We start from the raw sequence: 10,932 nt of genomic DNA on the forward strand, positions 1-10,932 counted from the left end.
CAAAGTAATAGGTCTAATTCAAAGAAATTTGTTGACCTTAGTAAACATGTTACTCCTGCATGCTTTTATTGTAACAATATTGGTCATAATGTTAGAAATTGTTACTATAGAAAAGTTGGTGTTCCAAAAGGAAAGTACAGGTGGATCCCTATGGCACAACTCTCTAAAACTAACAAGACAGGACCCAAAGTTAAATGGGTACCAACATAAAAAATGTTTAACTATTTTATAGGGTAGTAGCTGTTGCTGAAGCAGTATTCAACTCAAGGATGAACTACCATGATGAAATCAAAAATTCTTGAGATTCTAAAAGTGGTAACTGCTGTATTTTCATTACATCATGCATAATAATTGTTTGTATGATTTATTGATGAATGCATGTTTGTTGAATGATTGATTGAGTGATTGTATTCTGTGAAAAACAACTCGCTTGAGTTTTAACCGATTATATTAAGTATAAAGTCAAATATGTTTGAAGTATGTATGCCTCTATTTCTAAAAATACTCTGTTAAACATGAGTCGACTCTTGACTTAATAAAATCGATTGTTAATCTCAGTTTCGTATATTGTGTGTTTTAGAAAATTTTAAACTCTCCATTTAATCTGTTGAGATTGTTGATAGGGGAGCATTGGTTTAGTGATGACAAATTTATGAACACCGAAAAATGGCACCACAAACTTGTTTAACAATCGGCAAGTGTGACTGAATCGTTTCAAGTAATAAACTCGGTAAGACCAAGTATCGTTCTCCCAAAGGACTCACGGCCTAGTTTAGTTATGTGATTCGTTGATTATTTAAGACTTAAGAACGAAATAAGTGGAGTTTAATATGCAAAACAGAAAATAAACATGTATGCATGAATTTGATCAATGGCTAAAACAAAATACAAACACTTCAATGGAATATATGGATGAGTATGTTGTTGGGGTTATCAATTTCATCTTATCCACTCTCATATACTTTAGGAATTCAACATTCTTTTCATCATTGTTAATGCCACTCTCTAAATTACCTTGCAAGAAGGCATATCCCTAATTACGAGTTCATACGATTCCTAGCATTCCTAATAATTAGTTCTGAAGTGCAGGAGCTTAAAGGCAACCAATGTACTATTGGGAGAAATTCCCCGGATCTAGACTTTCCCGTACGTTCCCATATCGACAAAATCAATAATCATGACATCGAATGAGTTAAACAATGCATGATTTGAGCAAAGAGGAAAAACCCTAACTATTAATGAAAGAAAGCATAAATCTCAATTAAGATGTTTAAACACAAATTCCATATATGAGAGTTTCACAAGATTACATTGATCCCCCAACAACAATACAAGGTTTAGTTCACCATATCCATGGTGAAACTAGATGAATAACAATGAAAGAATGAAAGATAAAACCCTAGAAAGGTAGAGAGGTAGCCTGAGCATCCAAGATCTTCCTTCAAAGGGGTGGAAAAGAGAGTGTTTGCTTCGTCCCAGCCAAAGATACAAACCCTAGGAAACCCTAAAGCTTATATACTATTCGTAAATTACAGAAAATTAGGCCCAAGCCCATAAAAGTGCCGCTCTGCGGTAAACTACCGCTCAGCGGTAAGTGCGCGATCTCGATTCTTCCCTTCAACGGCCATTTCACCCCTCAGCGGAGCCAACACGAGTTACTGAGTGCCGCTCAGCGGTAAACTGCCGCTGAGCGGTAGTTGCGGTTTCTCCTTTTGCACTTTTTGATGTCTTTTCTGATTCCATTCCTGTTCTTCTTCACTTGTTTCACCAAATTCACCTTAAAACCTGCTTAAAACACTGAAATCAAGCATAAACCTGTCCAGCTCTCTTATTTCTGAAAATATAACCAAAAACATGATTTCAAGCTAGTTTCTAAGTGTTAAAGGTTGCTTTTAGTATCAAATTTAAGCATGAAAATAACAGTTTTTCAACTGTTATCATTTAGCTGAACCTACAATCTCATAGCTTTTGGTTTTTGATGATGAGAACATAATTAATAACTCATGTGTTGTTATGTGTTGTTTATGTGTTACATGTTCTATTGCTTACATGCTATATGTTTTAATCATTGTGTAAATTTGTTTAAAGCATTTAGAACATGATTGTGTTGATACATTGCATTTCACTGTGTTATATAATTGATTTTATTGGTGAATGCATGTCTGATGTTTTATAGAAGGAAAACCACATGCACTTATGTTGAACTTTTAATTGTGTGGCAAAACAACAGTTTTAAGTCGACTTCAATATGGGGTGAATCGATTAAAACTCGTGGCTTTCACAAACCATTTTCAAAGTGTGCTGTGAGATTTTCAAAGTGAAAGTTTTTCAAAACTTTGTTTAACTATGTTATATAATCGATTACATGCAACCTGCATTCGACTAAGTCTGTTACAGTTTTGAAATTCTGTTAATGCTTGAATTAAATGTTACAACGACTATATTTTCAAATATGTTGATCAAACATTAAATGAGATTTGACTGCATTAACTGTACATGTAATTAACTGCATTGATTGCTGCTAACTGCTTTAACTGAATTGTGATATTCGACTACATTAGTAGCTAAGTTGATTAAAATGCGTTTGAATTGTGAAAATCTATAAATAGACGCGAATTTGAATTTTGTAAGAACTTTTGAAAATTTAACAGTTTGTGATATCTTTTGCAGAAAGTGCATTTTTACAGAAAGAGAGAAAGAGCTACAAGAAACAAGAAGTGACCGTAGTGATCATCTACTTGTGGATTCTTGAAGAGCAAGTTAACTGCACGTAAAAAGGTTGATCATATATGCACATTGGGTATAACTGAGAGATCAGAGGCTACAATCTTGTGAAGATTGGATTGAGGTTCCCTGTTGTGATTATAGGAAGAAGAGTGTGCTGCGTTCTTGACTTTGAGGGTGGCTCAAAGGATTTGGACTGCAGGAGAGGGGATTCTTGCTGCTAGTCTGTTTGTATATGCCTATATTTTGATTAGAGGGTTAGAGAGGTATTTTATACTTTTGACGTCAGGTCGCTATAAAAGCCTTGTTGTAAAAACCTTGATCATTATAGTGTATTGGCTTCATGTGGTTGGAAGGACACTGGATGTAGGCTTGGCCAAACCAGTATAAAAACTCAGCGTTTGATCTTTCTATCCCTACACTCTTTTATTCAGTCGACTTCTTACTGTACTAAATCGATTTAATTTGCGCTGCATAAACAAATATTTTTCCTTGCATTTCAAGAAAGCTTTTAAAGGCATCCACTTTGCGAAAAATATTTAAAGAAAACATTGTTTTACATTTCACCAATTCACCCCCCGCCCCCCTCTTGGTGTGAAAAATTAAGCCATTCTATTTCCAACAAAATCGATTAAGTTGAAATTTTCGAGCGAAAATGAATTTTAATTGTTCCCTCCAAATTTAATCTTACTAAGTTTTAAAACCAAAAACACAAAAGCAGGTCATTCACTTTCTCAGCAGACATCTGAATCCTTCCTTTCTTGCACTTTGTAAGCAATATTTATTTTGGTATAGGAATGGTGTCTAGTTCATCTCAAAGGAAACGAGTGAAACCTTGGGTACTAAAAACATGAGCCGACCATCACAGCTTGAAGGATGGATAAGCGACGGTGAAGCTTAATCAAAATTTCTTGACGGTTGGAAAATGAGAAGTCTTACTACGCATAAATTCCTAAAACTCAGTTTCTTCAGGAACAAAGGTGTTCAATTTCAAAGTTGGCTAAAACGCCAAGGGCTAAAGAAATTTGCTGAGATGGAAGATCCCTGGTATCTAGAACTGGTAAAAGTGTTTTACTGCAATCTAAGGATTAGTGAAGGGACATTGTGCTCCAAGGTAAAAGGAATAGACATCAAACTCACAGATGAAATTTGGACTGAGATAGCCGGTCTCAAACTGAGAGGAGAAATATGTCATCTGGGTATGGAAGGCTTTCATAAGTTCTCTATATATCAGGACAGCCTAAGAAATCTTGAGGATATTCAGGATTACTCCCATTACAAAACTGGTGGAATGAAAAAGGATGACCGACTGGCTGTTTTCGTCATCTCCTGGTATTAATGCCTAGAGGAAGCAACCATGCACAAGCCACTACTGAAGACTTTCATATGCTGAAAGCACTAAAAGAAAATATCCAAGTAGACTGATCTACAGCTATTTCAGACATTATGATGAAAGTAACCAGACTGGAATCAGCAAAGTTGCCTTATTTTATGTTCATTTCCAAGATTCTTGTTCATTTTGGAGTTGACTACATTGGTGAGTCAAGTGAGTCCTACAGCAGAACAAGCATGATTAACAAGTCTTCTCTACACAAGATGGGTATGCAACATACTCCAGATGGTTGGCAGTTCAAGAATGAAGTTGCTGAAGAAGATCAAGAAGTAGGACAATCATCTTCAATTCCATATAGGGCTCGTTCTGAATTTGAAAGAACTCTGCTAAGAGAAATAAGATCTCTCAAGATTATGTGTCAGGGGACCAGGGATGATGTGACTGAAATGAAAGAGCATTTATCGTTTCAAAACCGAAATGAGGAAAAGGAAAATGAAGATGATTCAGGTGAGGAAGGGAGTACACCTGTTGAAACTATTGCTATGTAAGAAGAAGAAAGTGAAGATGATGATGTCGCTAAAGAGAGCAACAATGGCATGCTTCTTAGAACCTATTTGAAGAAAAATAAGAAGAAAATATAAAATTTTAATCAATTTAGAATGTTTTTGTTTTTAAGCTGACTTGTTTTATTTTGTAATAGATGGCTTTATATGCCATTTTTGTCTTGGCTTTATCTGATTGTACTCTATGGTTGATTTTAATGAATTAAACAGATTAAAATCGATTATGCTATGCTTGTATGCAAATGAACTGTTGATTACTATTACATTCATACATTTGCATACTTATATATTACTGTATCATATTGATTCTAAAATGCTTGATCTAGAAAGATCTTGAAAGGTTTTGAAGGAACATTGCTTACTGGATGGATAAAACTGACAAATCAACTCACGGGGAAGCAATGAAGTCAATTATGATTGAGGGCAAATCAATTGTATATCAATAGGGGTTAAAGATTCCAATATTTGAATATATGATATCTTTAACTATTGATATATATGTTATTAACTGTTTACTTTCAATATATCTCTTTGGTATAGTTGACTTGAGATGATTAAGAGATTATATTGCTTTTGATGAATGATATTGTAGCATTGTTCCATTGATGTTTTTGTATTGTTTCTGATCTGATACAATTTTGACATATGATGATATATGCTCTAACATATACTGTGAATATTGTATTGTGCATCTGTGTTTTGATATTAAAACATACATAATGACAGAGGGAGCATTGCATATACATTGAGATGTTTCACATGCCTACATTTAAGGGGGAGAGTATATATTAAATCATGTGAATATCTTTGACAGGGGGAGCATCATTATTTGTTTTTTGATGATTATCTAATGCATCTCTCTATGCTTGATTATCTGTATATCAATACCATTATCCTTACCTTTTTTGTTAATGCCCAAAGGGGGAGAATTATGTTGATTGGTAATTGATTGATAATCTTTATTGAGTTGTGCAACATGGTTGATTATTAATCATGGTTGTGCATCATCAGAAAAGGGGGAGATTGTTGAGATTGTTGATAGGGGGAGCACTGGTTTAGCTGAACCCATAATCTCAGTAATATCTGAGTTTTTGATGATGACAATGCATAATTAATAACACATATATATTATGTGTTACATGTTCTATGCTTAAATGTTATATGCGTATATGAGAACATGATTGTGTTGTTGTTGTGTTGTTCATTGCATTTCACAATGTTATATATGTGATTTTATACATGAATGCATGACACATGTTTCTAGATGAGAAAAACCACAAGTATTAATGTTGAATTTTAATTATGTGACAAAACAACAGTTTTAAGTCGATTTCAATATGGGGTGAGTCAATTAAAACTTGTGTCTTCGCACAAACCTTTTTCAAAGTGTGCTGTGAGATTTTTCAAAGAGAAAGTTTTTCAAAACTATGATTTACACTATTACATAGTCGATTATATACGTGTTGCATTCGACTAAGTCTATTACTGTTTTGAAATTCTGTTAATGCTTCATATAATTGTCTCACGGTCATATTTTTAAATATGTTGACCAAGCATTAAATGTCATTCGACTGCATTAATTGTGAATTTAATTAATTGCTTTGACTGCTGCTAACTACTATAACAAAATTGTTATATTCGACTACATTAGTAGCTTAGTCGATTAAAATACGTCAGAGATGTGTTATACTAGAAATTGAAGCGAATTTGATTTTTGTAAGAACTTTTGTGAATCTAACACTTTTGTGATATTTTTCAGAAAGTGCTATCTTGTAGAAAGAGGAAAAGAGCTCCACGAATCAAGAAGTGACAGTGGTGATCATCTCCTTGTGATTTCTTGAAGAGCAAGTTTGTTGTGTATTCAAAGGGTTGATCAATTTTGCACATTTGGGTGTAACTGCGACATCAAAGTCTACAATCTTGTGAAGATTGGATTGAGGTTCCCTGTTGTGACTACAGGAAGAAGAGCGTGCGGCGTTCTTGACTTTGAGAGGTGTCTCAAAGGATTTAGACAGCAGGAGAGAGGATTCTTGTTGTTGGTCTAGTTATTGTACTGCCTATATTTGATTAGAGGGTTAGAGAGGTGTTTTATATTTTTGACGTGAGGTCTCTATAAAAGCCTTGTTGTAAAAACCTTGATCATTATAGTGCATTTGCTTCCCGTGGTTGGAAGGACACTGGATGTAGAAAGGTTGACCGAACCATTATAAAAAGTAGTGTTTGAATTTTCTTATCCCTACTCTTTTACTTTTAATCAACTTTACTCTGTACTTATTCGATTAAGTTTTCGCTGCATTAGAAAGTCTTTTACCTTTGCGTTTCAAGAAAGCTTTAAAGGCATCACCTTTTGTGAAAAAGATTTTAAAAAGACTTTGTTTTTACGTTTCACCAATTCAACCCCCCTCTTGGTGTGAGAAATTGAGTCATTCTATTTTAACAATTTTTAAAGAGGGAGGGAATGAATGCAACTCCTTTAAGGATTTCCCATCCAAAGAAGTGTCAACTTAGACTAAGACTAAGAAAGGGAAGTGAATAAAGACTTTCAACAAAAACTCTTTCCTTATCTAAGTCTTAGATAGATTTACTTTGCCAAATAACATTTGCATTGTTTTGTAGGTCTTAAATAAAGGTTGAAGACCTTGGAGAATCAATCAAAGAAGCTTGGAGAGCCAAAGGAAGCAAAGGAAGCAAAGGAATCAAAGAAGAGTAGAAAATAGGTGTTTTTCGGATTGGAGAAGACAACTTCTGGATTGGAAATGCAAAGGAAATTAGGCTGCAGAATGGAAATTCGCTCAGCCACCTGCTGCTCACGCTTAGCCATTCTGCACCAGATTTTTCAGCATTTAAAACATGTTTTTAATGTGTTTCGTGCGAGACTTGCGGCTCAAGCTTTGATTGTGTCTTCAACACACTTCTTTTGGCATTCTTAAGAGCTTTGTAGATCAAGTATAGAGCCCTCTCTTCACCTATAAAAGAGAGGCATTCTCCTTTGTAAAATCCAACTGGAATGATATATTGAAGTGCCGCTGAGATTGCTCCAGACCTCTATACTTCGAGTTCATCTTTTAGTGCTAATTTCGCACCTCTTCCTCTAGCTTCCTTCCCCTTTGGAAGGTCTTCTGAGCTTGAGAAACCTCACACGCTCACCAAACCTCCAGTAAACCATTCATCAAACACCTGGTGTGCATTTGCGTCTTCATTCTTCAACTCATTCCGCTGCCACGATTCAGAATTTGGGGGAGCTCTCACTTGAAGTATGAAGCCGCTTCCATAATGTTTTCTTTCTTCTCTCTTCTTACAACAGTAAGCATATATATCGATGAAGGTTGAGGGTATTTCTTTCTTGAGCCTTTCTCTCTCAGATATTCTCTTTTGAGTGCGTGCGCTTTTTGAGCTTTTCTCTCGACATTTATTCGCTTGAGCTCCTTCTTTTTATATGCTATTTGTTTTGAGTGTGGGGTTGATAATCACTATCAAATACTCATTCACATTTTTCTCCTAGTCAGCTTGTGTTATCTTGGGTACTTGGTCAAATTCTTCTATGTCCTTGATGCCTGAACTACGAACCGTACGGGCGGGTATTTATCAAAGGCACTCTGAAACTCAAGTCAGTAATCTAATCGATGAGGTATCATAGTAAAATCTTAAATTCGCAAAGAATGCAATCACCTAACTTATGATTAACAGAGCTGTAATCACGACCCTATACCTCACATAGGATTTAAGACCGCTCAGTTACACCCAAATAATTTTAAGGGTATTACTAGTAGTAAAAAACCAAATTAATTCAATATCTAATATAAACAACCAAACTTTATTTCAATTCAACTAAAGTACGGTTCCAAACTTACAAACTTTAAACAATATAGTCTTCACCACTTAACAAAAGTTCAAAATTAAACTTACAAGTCTTACACAACATATTTTTCTAATATAAATTTATTCTTTTTACAAAAGTCCCTGAAAGTTTTTCCCAGCATGTCTCTCATCATCTCTAAGCTTTTTCAACCGCATTTGCAACATTATCAGCTTACGTGTAACATGAGTTATACGATCATAGCACAACCAAATAAGAGTAAGCTAACCATAACATACAATCATTAAACTTATTTATAATATATAATTCAATCATTTATTATTACAATTTATAAACACAATTATCCTGATGTCATTAATTCATTTTTCCTTAACTTCTTTTAAAATCATCCTTCTCATTTTCATAAACCTTACAAGTATATTATGCTTACTCACGAAGCTTTATGGTCAGATCGCTCTCTGCCTGCTTCCTGAAGCCTTACCCGTATACTATGTCTTTTTTTTCGAAGCCTTATGGTCGGACCGCTCTCTGCTTGCTTCTATAAGACTTATGAGTAATATGTTTATGTCAAATCCTTATGGTCAGACCACTCTCTGCTTGCTTTCATAAACCTCATGGGTTACTCTGCTCATATCAAGGTATCATGGTATAAACCAAATATATTACTCCCAGTAGTAAACATAATTTCATAATTAATGATTTCTTATATTCACCCCAAAATTTCCTAAAATCAACAAATCACATCATCTCATCCACCTAACTCAATCATGTTCGTTCTCTAATCATAAATTGATAATAACCCATTTTTGTGTCAATATCCAAAATAAAATAAACCTATTGTTAGATATCAAACTCTTCTTATAATCTTATCTTTCCCATAACGAGTACAAACTCAACACAATTTCACCAATCAAATGTTATAGATCAGCCAAAAAAATTTTCATGACATTACATAAAAATTTGTTCCTAGTATAAGTTCCACATTCAAGATCTAAACTGGTAAGTTGAATCATAATTTACCTATAATCTTGGGTAAAAATTTCAATTCGGTCTAACCATTAATAAAGTGAAATTTTGTATCCGTAATTCAGGATCATAAAATTGAGATCCTTAATAAACACCACTTAGTTTAATAAAAATTGAACAGTCAATATACATCAACAGGTTTTAGGAACTACATATCTAAATTTTAGGTTAATCTAACGGGTAACTATGTAGAGATTGAGATTTATACAACTCGAAAACATTATTAAATTTGGGTCTTCTACTCTATCAAATATGCGGAATTAATTCCTCTAAGTACATACATGCAGTTACAAATCCGAGTGATCAAAATATAGTAATATATTTCTGAAATCATTTAACAAAATTTCCAACTTAATATATTGGTAAAAGAAGGGGAATTTAGATTTTTTTTTGAGATAATTTAGAGATAGAAATAAAGTGATGGTCATTCTACCTAAAATTATAATATTATTTCCTCTAAGTATAATTCTCAAATTAAAGATCCTAACGGTCAAAGTTAATTTCTGTCTTATAAACTATATATTAAATTTCCTAGATTGATCTAACAGTAGACTAAGTAGCAATTAGAGTTTTACTAAGGTAGCCTCAAAAAATGATAAACGTGTTTATAGTTTACTTATTCAACATAATAAAATACATTCATCACAGATTTCTTACAAAATGAATATATCACAAAATAAATTAACAATAATAAAATATCACTATAATGGGTCACCAGGGAAAAATCAAATGTTTGACTAATCAAACTCAACCTAAACGCCAGTGTTTAAGATTCCTCTATCATACCATAAAAAAATCCTTAATATAAACATTTTGGGGAACTAAGAAGTTGAATCTGGCATAGCCGGTTAGACAACTTCTTATCCTTCCAGAAAAAAAAAATGCAAGAGAAAAAGAAACACAATAAAAGTTCAGGGGAAACAAGAAGATGAATCTAGCATAGCCGGTTAGACAACTTCTTATCCTTCCAAAAAAATGCAACAGAAGCAGAATATCATTCTAAATCCATACAGAGAATCAAAATTCTAAACATATTTAAGATTTCAGATCATACAAAAACAAATGACTCAAGGTTAACTTCCCTTACCTGATTCTCCCTCCTTCCTAGATGAAGAGCACTTCTTCAGAAACTCTTGCTACCTTCTTCACAACTCAGATTCTAGTCCTACTATCTCCTTATTTTCGATGAAAGTCTTGCTCAATTTCACTCTCCTCCTCCCAAAACTTTATTTCTCACCCCTATTTATAGTTGAAGTTAGAGTTACTGTAGCAGTACAATAGTTTTACTACATTTTACTGTAGCAGTACTGTAGTTGTACTACAATTCACTGTAGCAATACGGTAGCTTGTACTACATTTTTCCTATAGCAGTACTATAGCAACACATGATTCACGAGGTATTCCTACTATAGCATTGTACATATTTCACTGTAGCACTAAACGTATTTTATTGTAGCACTTATACATAA

This window comes from Vigna angularis, chromosome 7 (genome assembly GCF_016808095.1).
Source record: "Vigna angularis cultivar LongXiaoDou No.4 chromosome 7, ASM1680809v1, whole genome shotgun sequence".
Classification (NCBI taxonomy): Eukaryota; Viridiplantae; Streptophyta; class Magnoliopsida; order Fabales; family Fabaceae; genus Vigna; species Vigna angularis.